Consider the following 9,451-nt stretch of genomic DNA (forward strand, 5'->3'; position numbering starts at 1 on the left):
GGTGGTGGAAATGTAAACAAGGCACAGTGCTTTTCTTTGGCCCACCCCTAGGTTAATGGGATCATTAATCACAGCATTCATTTTGATCATCCAACTGAAACTGACATTGAATCCTTAGAGGTCAGTTGGCCTGCGGTGCTGTCTTGCATTCTTTTAACTGGTCATCACACCTCTTTCCTGCCTCAAAATCACTATCTTTACCTATTTCCCTCCCCTGCCATATTTTCCCCTTCCTCCTTCCCCTAGCCCTCTTTACCTATTCTTCCCCACCCCCCATAAATTTTTACAGGTCCTCTTGATTCAATCCCATGACCAAATCCCCTAATGTCTCTTTCACATAATTTTATTTACAGCATATATATATGTATATGTATATATGTATATAATTATACATATATACATATATATATATACATATGTACACACACACACACACACACACACATTTCTTTCTTTCTTTCTTTCTTTCTTTCTTTCTTTCTTTCTTTCTTTCTTTCTTTCGTAAGCCCACATAACGTGGTGGGGATTCCCCATATCCCTCAAATCTTTGATTTTGTTTTTTGTCTTAAGCAACTCTCTTACCTCTGTCCTTCTTTGAAAAAACATCCTTACATCTGCAACCAACATCTGTCATTGTTGACTTCTGCCCCAGACTCTATGGAAGATGCCTGCCTAGAGCTCACCAGTTACCTCCCCAGGATCAAGTCTAAAGGCTTTTTCTTTGTACTTCCTTACATCCCTTTCTGTACATCTTGGTCCTCTCTTGAACTCTTCCCTTGTTTTATACAGCATGCTGTTGCCCTATCATCCCTCTCAGCACTTTCTTTGTTCATCTCTTCTTCCTCATATATATTCCCTAAATTCTAATTCAGAGGTATCATCCATTTCTTTCATTTCAGCTTGGAAAGGGGGGTTTCTCTGGGAACATGATTGGTACCTCAACAAAAGATGGGGTAAAGTATTTGGCATACTCAAGCTTCTTCTGGACCTGCAGAGACATTGTGGGTGGGGTGGGGCAGCCTGTATTTTCAGATGGTTAAGATACTTAGAGTTGGGTGGCTGCTAATTTTGTGGTGTAGGGTGTCTCGCCCACTTCTGCCAGTGGATGGCAATTCTGGATATCAGGTATTGGTCCTTCATGGTGGGGATGGGGAATAAAGAACCCACTGTAGAATTAGGCTCTTAATATATGCATCCCAGTCTTAATTAGGATTAGCAGAGAGACTAGGCAGGATGACCTAGTTTCTGGACTCAGCGGCATGGCTTATCCAGGCTTATACAAGGATCTTCAGGGCTATCAACTTCATATGGGTGATCCTATCCCTGGTCTGCCTCCTTGTCTCTCTGTCCAAATTTTTCTTTTATTCCTTCCCTCCATCTCTCTTTCTCAAATGTGCATAAAATTTGCAAGAACACTAAAAAGAACCTTTTTCCCCCCTTGACTATATGAGATTATGTTAATGACATGGTGCATAATCAGCTCTGAATATTTAAAAAAAATTTTTTTACAAACAAAAAAGAATACTCTTGTTCATAACCAAAATACAATAATCAGAACCAGGAGATCAGTGCTCGCTTCGGCAGCACATATACTAAAATTGGAACGATACAGAGAAGATTAGCATGGCCCCCGCGCAAGGATGACACGCAAATTCGTGAAGCGTTCCATATTTTTGTGGAACATAACAAATAGCATGGAGGACATGGGGAGTTAGGAGAAGGGAGTTGGGGGAAATTGGAAGGGGAGGTGAACAATGAGAGACTATGGACTCTGAAAAACAATCTGAAGGGTTTGAAGAGGTGGGGGGGTGGGAGGTTGGGGGAACCAGGTGGTGGGTATTAGAGAGGGCATGGATTGCATGGAGCACTGGGTGTGGTACAAAAACAATGAATACTGTTATGCTGAAAATAAATTTAACAAAAATGATTAAAAAAAAAAAAGAACCAGGAGATCAACATTATTAACATCTAACTCTCAGAACCCATGTCAGTTTTACTTATTGTCCTAATAAATTCTTTTATAGCAACAGAATCTAATCTAGAATCAGTCATGTTTCTTAATCTCCTTCAGCCTGGAGTAGTTCCTCACTCTTTCCTTGACTTCATGATCTTGACAACAAATCCAATTATTTTGTAGAATTTCACTCACTTTGGTTTACTAATGTTTCATCATGATTAGCCTTAAATTACACATCTTTGCTGGAATATTCCAGAAGTGATGTTACATTCCTTTTACTGCAGTGTTGAAAGATATATGATTTAAATTTGTGCCATTAGTGATGATGTTAATTTTGATCACTCAATTAATTTTGTATCTCTCAGACTTCTTTCTTCTTTGTAATTGATGAATATTTTATGGAAGATTGCTTTGAGACTCTGTACATACCCTGTTAATCATCAAACTTCCAATTTATTCATTAATTTAAAATTATGATGGCTTCCTATTTTATTTGATGGATTTTAGTCTATTGTTATTTCTATTATTATTTATCTTGGTACTAAATTGTCAATTTGGCTTTTGTGTTCTTTTGACATGACCATCATTCTTTGAAAACTGTCTTTATTTTCTGGCACAAAAAGCTATTTCAGGCTCATCTTTTACTTTTTCTCTTCAGTCTTAGAGCCATTCTTTTAAGGAACTCCAAATCTTTTTACTGAAAAATGGTATTTGGAAACAACTAAATTTGGAAGTGCTAGATGAGTTTACTGCTACTGGGATGTTACTGCTTTCAGCTCCCTTTCAGAGGAAGAGCTATGAAGAAACCGCACTGAAGAGAAAGAATAGGTATAGGAAGAGGGATTTTTCTTTTATGATTTAGTTCCTTCCTTTCCAATTATTTATTTCCTAATGCCTCTGATGCATCCTATAGGCATTTAAAAAATCTGCATATCTGAAAGTGTACATAGTTTCTTTACATGGGAACATTACATAGTTCCTTCTCTCTGTACACTCCTATACTGCTGTTGGGAATATAAACAGTTTGTTCTTTCTGGAAGATAATTTGTCAATATGACAAATGTCATATTGTCATATGACAATAATTTGTCAATATGTCAAAAGCCTTAAAAAATCTACATTTCCTTTGGCCTCGTATTACACTTTTAGGAATTTATACTAGAGAAATAATTAAAATTGTAAGAGATATTCAGCATTAAGGATGTTAGTTATAGCTAAAACTGGAATCATGCAGAATTCTTTTTTTTTTTTTAAAGGTTTTTCTTTCTTTATTCGACAGAGATCACAAGTAGGCAGAGAGGCAGGCAGAGAGAGAAGCGGAAGCAGACTCCCTGCTGAACAGAGAGCCCAATGCAGGGCTCGATCTCAGGACCCAGAGATCATGACCTGAGCCAAAGGCAGAGGCTTAACCCACTGAGCCACCCAGGCAACCCAGGAATCATGCAGAATTCTTAATATCAGGGAACAGATAGAGTAAATTGTAATGAACAATAAGATAGAATTCTATGTAATCAGCACAACAATGTTGAACTACAATTACTGATGTGGAAAGATGTTCACTATATGTTACTAAGGGGAAAAGAAATTATAAAAAGGAAGGACCCAATTTATGATGGAAATATTAGAAATATATATGTATAGGGAAGGAAAAAAATTAGAAGGTATATCAAAAGGGAATATTTAACAGTGAGATTATGGACTTTTCAGTTCTTTTCCCTTAACTGTGTTTTCAGGTTTTTCTTCACCAAATAATTTTATGTATACAATTATGAGAGGCAAATGAAAAGAAAACTACACACATCCTTGTCCTTACTTTGGCATTTCTGTTTACTATAACCATCCTTGAAGTCTTTGAAACCTTTGAATCATGAATGATGGCTCCATCTCACCGGTCACAGAGTACTGTGATTCTCCTTTCACAATATTTCTTGGTATATCCCTTTCATTTTGTCTGTCACTACTGTAGCTCAGACCTTGGCACCCACACCTGGGCTATTGCATTGACTGCCTTGACAGAGCTCTTTATACCCTCAGACACAGACATGCAGGTGAGTTGCTCTAGCACAGGTCCTTGGTCACACTGCTCGCATCACAGAAGTCTTCAGTGGTACTCCTCTGTCCCTAATAAAAGCTGGATACTTTAGCTCGGCCTTCCATAACCTGGTCCCAGCCAGTGCTGCCTTGCCCTAATTTCATACTTGAACTCTGTGCTCAGCAAACATGATCTAGAGTCACTTCTTTAAATAGATATTGTATTTTCCTGCTTCTGTGGTTTGCTCAACTACTGGCCATTTTGGAATTACTCTTTCCCTCTACCCTTACTTCTCTCTTCAGTACCCCACTCAATTGTGATATCTCCTATTGTGTCTTTCTCTGTAGGCTCCATTGATTGTAATTCCCCATCTATGAGCAGTGTAACATTTTGTGTCACTCCCATTTTATATACCACCATCAGTACTCTCTTTCTCAGCCAGGCAGACTTTCTTACCCTGGGGTATAGTCAATCCACGCCAGAATCTGAGCCTTCTTTCTTGGAATTCCTATGTTTGGCTCAACCTTCTTTCCATTTTATTCACTACTCTACATTGGAGAAAACTAGAATTGAGATCATAAGACTTGAACTTGATCTTCTCAATGTTTTTCCTTGAGATTGTTTCGCCACCCACAGAATGTAGTTTCTGCCCTTATATATGCTATCAAAAGCAACCTGGCAAAAGTCATTGTGATCTCCATTTGCTAAAGATTGCAGCATTAGGGAACTGACATTGCAGTTGGACAGGCTAGGGTTTCCTCCCAACTTCTCCTTTTACTGTCTCTATTTTGTAGAGGTTACATAAGTTCTTCAAGGACCAGTTTCCTTATCTATTAAGTGGAAAGAAATAATAGTACTTTTTCTTTTCTTTTTTTTTTTGGAGGGGTATTTATTTATTTACATTTTATTATGTTATGTTAGTCACCACACAGTACATCATTAATTTTTGATGTAATGTTCCATGATTCATTGTTTGCTTATAATACCCAGGGCTCCATGTAATACGTGCTCTCCTTAATACCTGTCACTAGGGTAACCCAAACTTCCATCCCCCTCCCCTCTGAAACCTTCAGTTTGTTTCCTGTAGTCCACAGTCTCTCATGGTTTATCTCCTGCTCTGGTTTCCCCCCTTCATTTTCCCCTTCCTTCTCCTAATGTCCTCCAAGCTACTCGTTATAGTACTTTCTTAGAAAGTACTATAGAATTGATGTAAAGATTAAATGAGATGATGGTTATAGAGTGTTTGCATAGTGTTGGACACTTCAAAGTGCTCTGTAAATGTTAGCCACTGTTGTTATTAGATCAAAATGTCTAAGATCATTGCGCTGGCTTCTGCCTACTCTTTACCCTCACTTCCTCCTGCAGTCTTTTCCTCCTGTTCATCGCATACACTTTATGCTTCAATTATAGTTGAGTGTATATAGCTTTCCAAACACACTAATTCTGTCCCATCTCTGAATTTTTTTTTAATTTTTAATTTTTTATAAACATATATTTTTATCCCCAGGGGTACAGGTCTGTGAATCGACAGGTTTACACACTTCACAGCACTCACCATAGCACATACCCTCCCCATCTCTGAATTTTTGTGCTTGCTCTTTCTTTGACCAAGAATGTCCTCTACCCATTCTTTATTTACCTGATTAGACACAACCGTCTTTTGGAACTTAATTCTTATGTCACCTCCTAGTGAAAGCCTACCCTCCTTTTCCCCAACAGAGCAATTTACTTTCTTCTTTGTGCAGTCTTTCTACCTTGCCTGTATTTCCATTGCTGTGCTAACCCACACCTCACTCTATTTTATTGTTTACGTTGCCCACCCCCCAACTACAAACTCCTTGACTCTACTTCTATTTCCCTATTCAGTTCCTACTAGAGTGTGTGGCACATATTAGATATTCAACAATATTTGCTAAATGAATAAAATGGAAAGAGACAAAGCTCAGAAACAACAGAGCCAGGACTAAAAGGCAGGACTTTTTACTCCTAATCCCATGTTCCTTCACTGACATCCCCCCAAAGTCAAAAGCACATCGAGTCAGTTTCGCAGGTTGTCATATAATGTCTCATGGCCTTGGACTGACCCTGACAGTGAGATTTATTGCTTAGTATTATAAAAGCTTTGGACTTCAGCTCATCTCAGAGGAACTGTGCAAAGATGGGACTAAAGGACGTCAGAAAACAGTGGGGATGTGGTAGGTTTTGAGGCTGAAGACAGGAACCTTCAAAGACCCCATCAAAAACAAAATAAAAACTCTTTTTAAAAGCTCAGTAAAAAGAGAAAGACAGTTTAAAAAAGATCTGATATTAACGTGATCTCCAGGCAGTGTTTATTGAAACAATCTTAGGTCTATAATCAAAACAATGTTTTATCATTTCCCCTCCAGGCTGGTCACAAGCTACAAACTGGATCATTTGACACATCTTTCGTGCACTTGAAACTCAAATTGAAACGCTGCCATTTTAACTGTACAAAGAAAAATAACTTTTCAAAGCCCCACATATATATTTTTCTGATTCATCCTTTTGATATTTTACTTGGACCAAACCCCAAATTCACTTGGTTTTCTCCAAGCACATATTTGGGCTACTTCCATCATTGTTCTTGGAAATGATTTTTCCTTTTGACATACTGTACATTCAGTATACAACCTGGTCAGTACCATCGCAGGCCACAACACTGACTCCCTTGTGGGCTATCAGGAGCACCTCTAAAATATTATGCCTCCACTTAGGTCAGTCAGCTGCCTAGTTTTGCAATGTACAGGAAAACACGTGTGTGTGTGTGTGTGTGTGTGTGTGCGTGCACGTGCGCACGCATGTGTGTGTGTGTATGTTTGTGTGTATATGTGTTTATGTCTGTGTGTATATGTGTTTATGTCTGCATGAGTAAATTTTGTGTCTCCTGGGGAAAATGCTAGGTTAGCATGTTTTTCAGAGGGTTTGGAGAATTTCTGTGGCTTGTTTGCTAATATGAATAAATGTCAGAACCTGTTTTGGGAAGATCTGTGTATATGTTTTCATTTATCTGAGGAGTATCCTAAGTATAGGAGACTTAACATGGGGAGACATTGTGTCCCCTAGGTGATGTAGGCAGGGGATACTTGTTAGGAGAAAATGGAAAGTTACCAAAACTAGGCAAATTTTCACCTTATTTTCTGAAAGGAAGAAGACAATAAACTCCACTGAAATGGGGTAAGGTCATGGCAGCTTTTAGGAACTGGAGCAGATTGCCTGGTGGGGGGATGAGCAGGAGAGTAGAACTAGCTTTACATGGTCAAGGTGCCATCCTCTTTGTCTTCCCAAGTCATTCAGCGAGTCCACCGCCACCACCAAGTTCCTTTGCATAACCTTTTCCAGCCTAAGCTCTGCTGTATCAGGACTCTTCATCTGCCTCGTAAATGATCTTTACCCCATCCCCTTTATTCCTGAGCCTCTTCTGCTCTCTCCCTTCTTTTTCCATCTTCTCTCTCTTTGTTATATGTCCTGGCTATCTTCTCCTTACAAAGTCTGTGCCACCTTAATTCGCCTCACCCAACTTTATTTTTACCCTTATCTTGCCTATTGTTTCTTGGTGTTGCCTTGACTTTAGGCTCTTTCTTATTCCTGCATTTATATTTTCTCCTCTTCTTTTCCTTCACAAGTTCTGGGTCTGTGCTCTAAATGGGAACCAGGAAAATCATTGACAGGTAAGGAAGACCACAAGAGAAGACTAAAGAAAATAAATGCCATGATAGACAGGAGCAATTTGAATTTTCAGAAGAATTCAAATTTTTTTAACTTGGGCAGTTCTTAATACACCATGAGCAAATCAGAGCCAATCAAGTGTTGATGCTGCCTCTGGCTTATTGCAATTTATTTGTAATCAGTGTTACAGCTGGATACAATGACAAGGTGAACTTTAAGGTGCTCCCAATGCTGAGGTTCTATGGTTGGTAGAGTATTACAGATATAATATTTTTAAATCATGAATTGTCTACAATCAAGGATGCTATAATTGTTCTATTCTAATTGTGACTACAATTGTGACTATTCTAATTGTGACTACTACATACTTTTATATCCTAACCAAAAGGAAGATGTTCCAGTCATGTTCTAAGCTCTGTAGGCTTGTTTGACAAACATTGCTTTCCTCTCTTCTTGTCGCAGCCTTAGCCAGAGCCAGGGAACTCCAGCACACCCAGAACTTTTAGAGAGGCCAGTGTTGCTGCTTTCCAATTCCTCCCACAGTTTAGGGAGGAGATGAGATATCAGTGCTCTCATTCCAGTGTTGCTGTGGCTTCAAAACACCATAAAGCAAACTGAGAATGGGTCTGGCCAAGACTTGAGTCCCAGTCTTGGTATTCTCCCAGTCTTGAAGAATCCCTGTCAGAACTCTACAGTTTCCCAGCCAGAGTAGGTGGTGTGCACATGGGTGTTAGCAAATCCTTTAAGAAGATTCTCTAGTTCTTGGAGGAGGATATCATTCCTAGGATTTTCTACCAGAATCCAAGTCACTATAAGGTATGGGATTGTATCTTAATTTGACTGGTGTCTGACTAGGTGTGAGGGTGAATTTGATGTGTCACCTTGATTGGTCAAACACCAACCAGTCTGCATATTGCTATGAATGTACTTTTTTAGGTGATATTAACAATTAACTCAGTAGATTTTGAATAAAGCAGACTAACTTCCATAATGTGGGTGGGCCTCATGCAATCAGCTGATGGCCTTAAGAGAAAACAGACTGAGGTCCCCCAAGTAAGAAGGAATTCTGCCTCTCAATGGCTTTCAGACTCAAGACTACAACATCACTCTTCCCTGGGTCTCCAGATTGCCAACCTATCTTGCAGATTTTGGACTTGCCACTTTCCACAATCACGTGAGCCAGTTCCATAAAATTATCTATCTATCTATCTATCTATCTATCTATCTATCTATCTATCTATCATCTATCTATCTATCTATCTATCTATCATCTATCTATCGGTCTTTCATCATCTATCTATCTACCTATCTATCTATCTATCTATCCAACTATCTACACACATCTTATCGGTTCTGTTTCTCCGAACAACCTTGACTAATATACTTGTAAGGACTAATCTGGAGAGAGCAGAAGTTACCCTTTATTTATTTAATGTATTTATTCTTAAAAAGATTTTATTTATTTATTTGACAGAGAGAGAGAGCACAAGCAGGAGGAGTGGTAGGCAGAGGGAGGGGAAGAAGCAGGCTCCCTGCTGAGCAGAGAGCCCAATGTGGGGCTCAATCCAGGACCCTGAGATCATAACTTGAGCCGAGGATGGATGCTTAACAAACTGAGCCACCCATGTACCCCTGAATTTACCTTTATTGTATTGGTTAATTTATCCCTGCAGGAGACCCTTATAGCAACTCATTGGATATCCAAGATTAAATTTGATCTTGGATGGATGACCGTGTTGGTGACTATGAGATAGCCCCACTTTTGAGTGACCAAC

The 9,451-nt window shown here is 39.0% G+C and overlaps 1 non-coding gene across 1 annotated transcript; it reads left to right on the forward strand.

Annotated features, from left to right (window-relative positions):
* The first annotated feature begins 1,568 nt into the window (after positions 1-1,568).
* LOC116874420 lies at positions 1,569-1,675 on the forward strand. Its single transcript, XR_004383993.1, has one exon. It is a non-coding gene; the product is annotated as a U6 spliceosomal RNA (small nuclear RNA).
* Positions 1,676-9,451: the final 7,776 nt, after the last annotated feature.

Source organism: Lontra canadensis, unplaced genomic scaffold (assembly GCF_010015895.1).
Source record: "Lontra canadensis isolate GAN:19392208 unplaced genomic scaffold, GSC_riverotter_1.0 scaffold36, whole genome shotgun sequence".
NCBI classification, from domain to species: Eukaryota; Metazoa; Chordata; class Mammalia; order Carnivora; family Mustelidae; genus Lontra; species Lontra canadensis.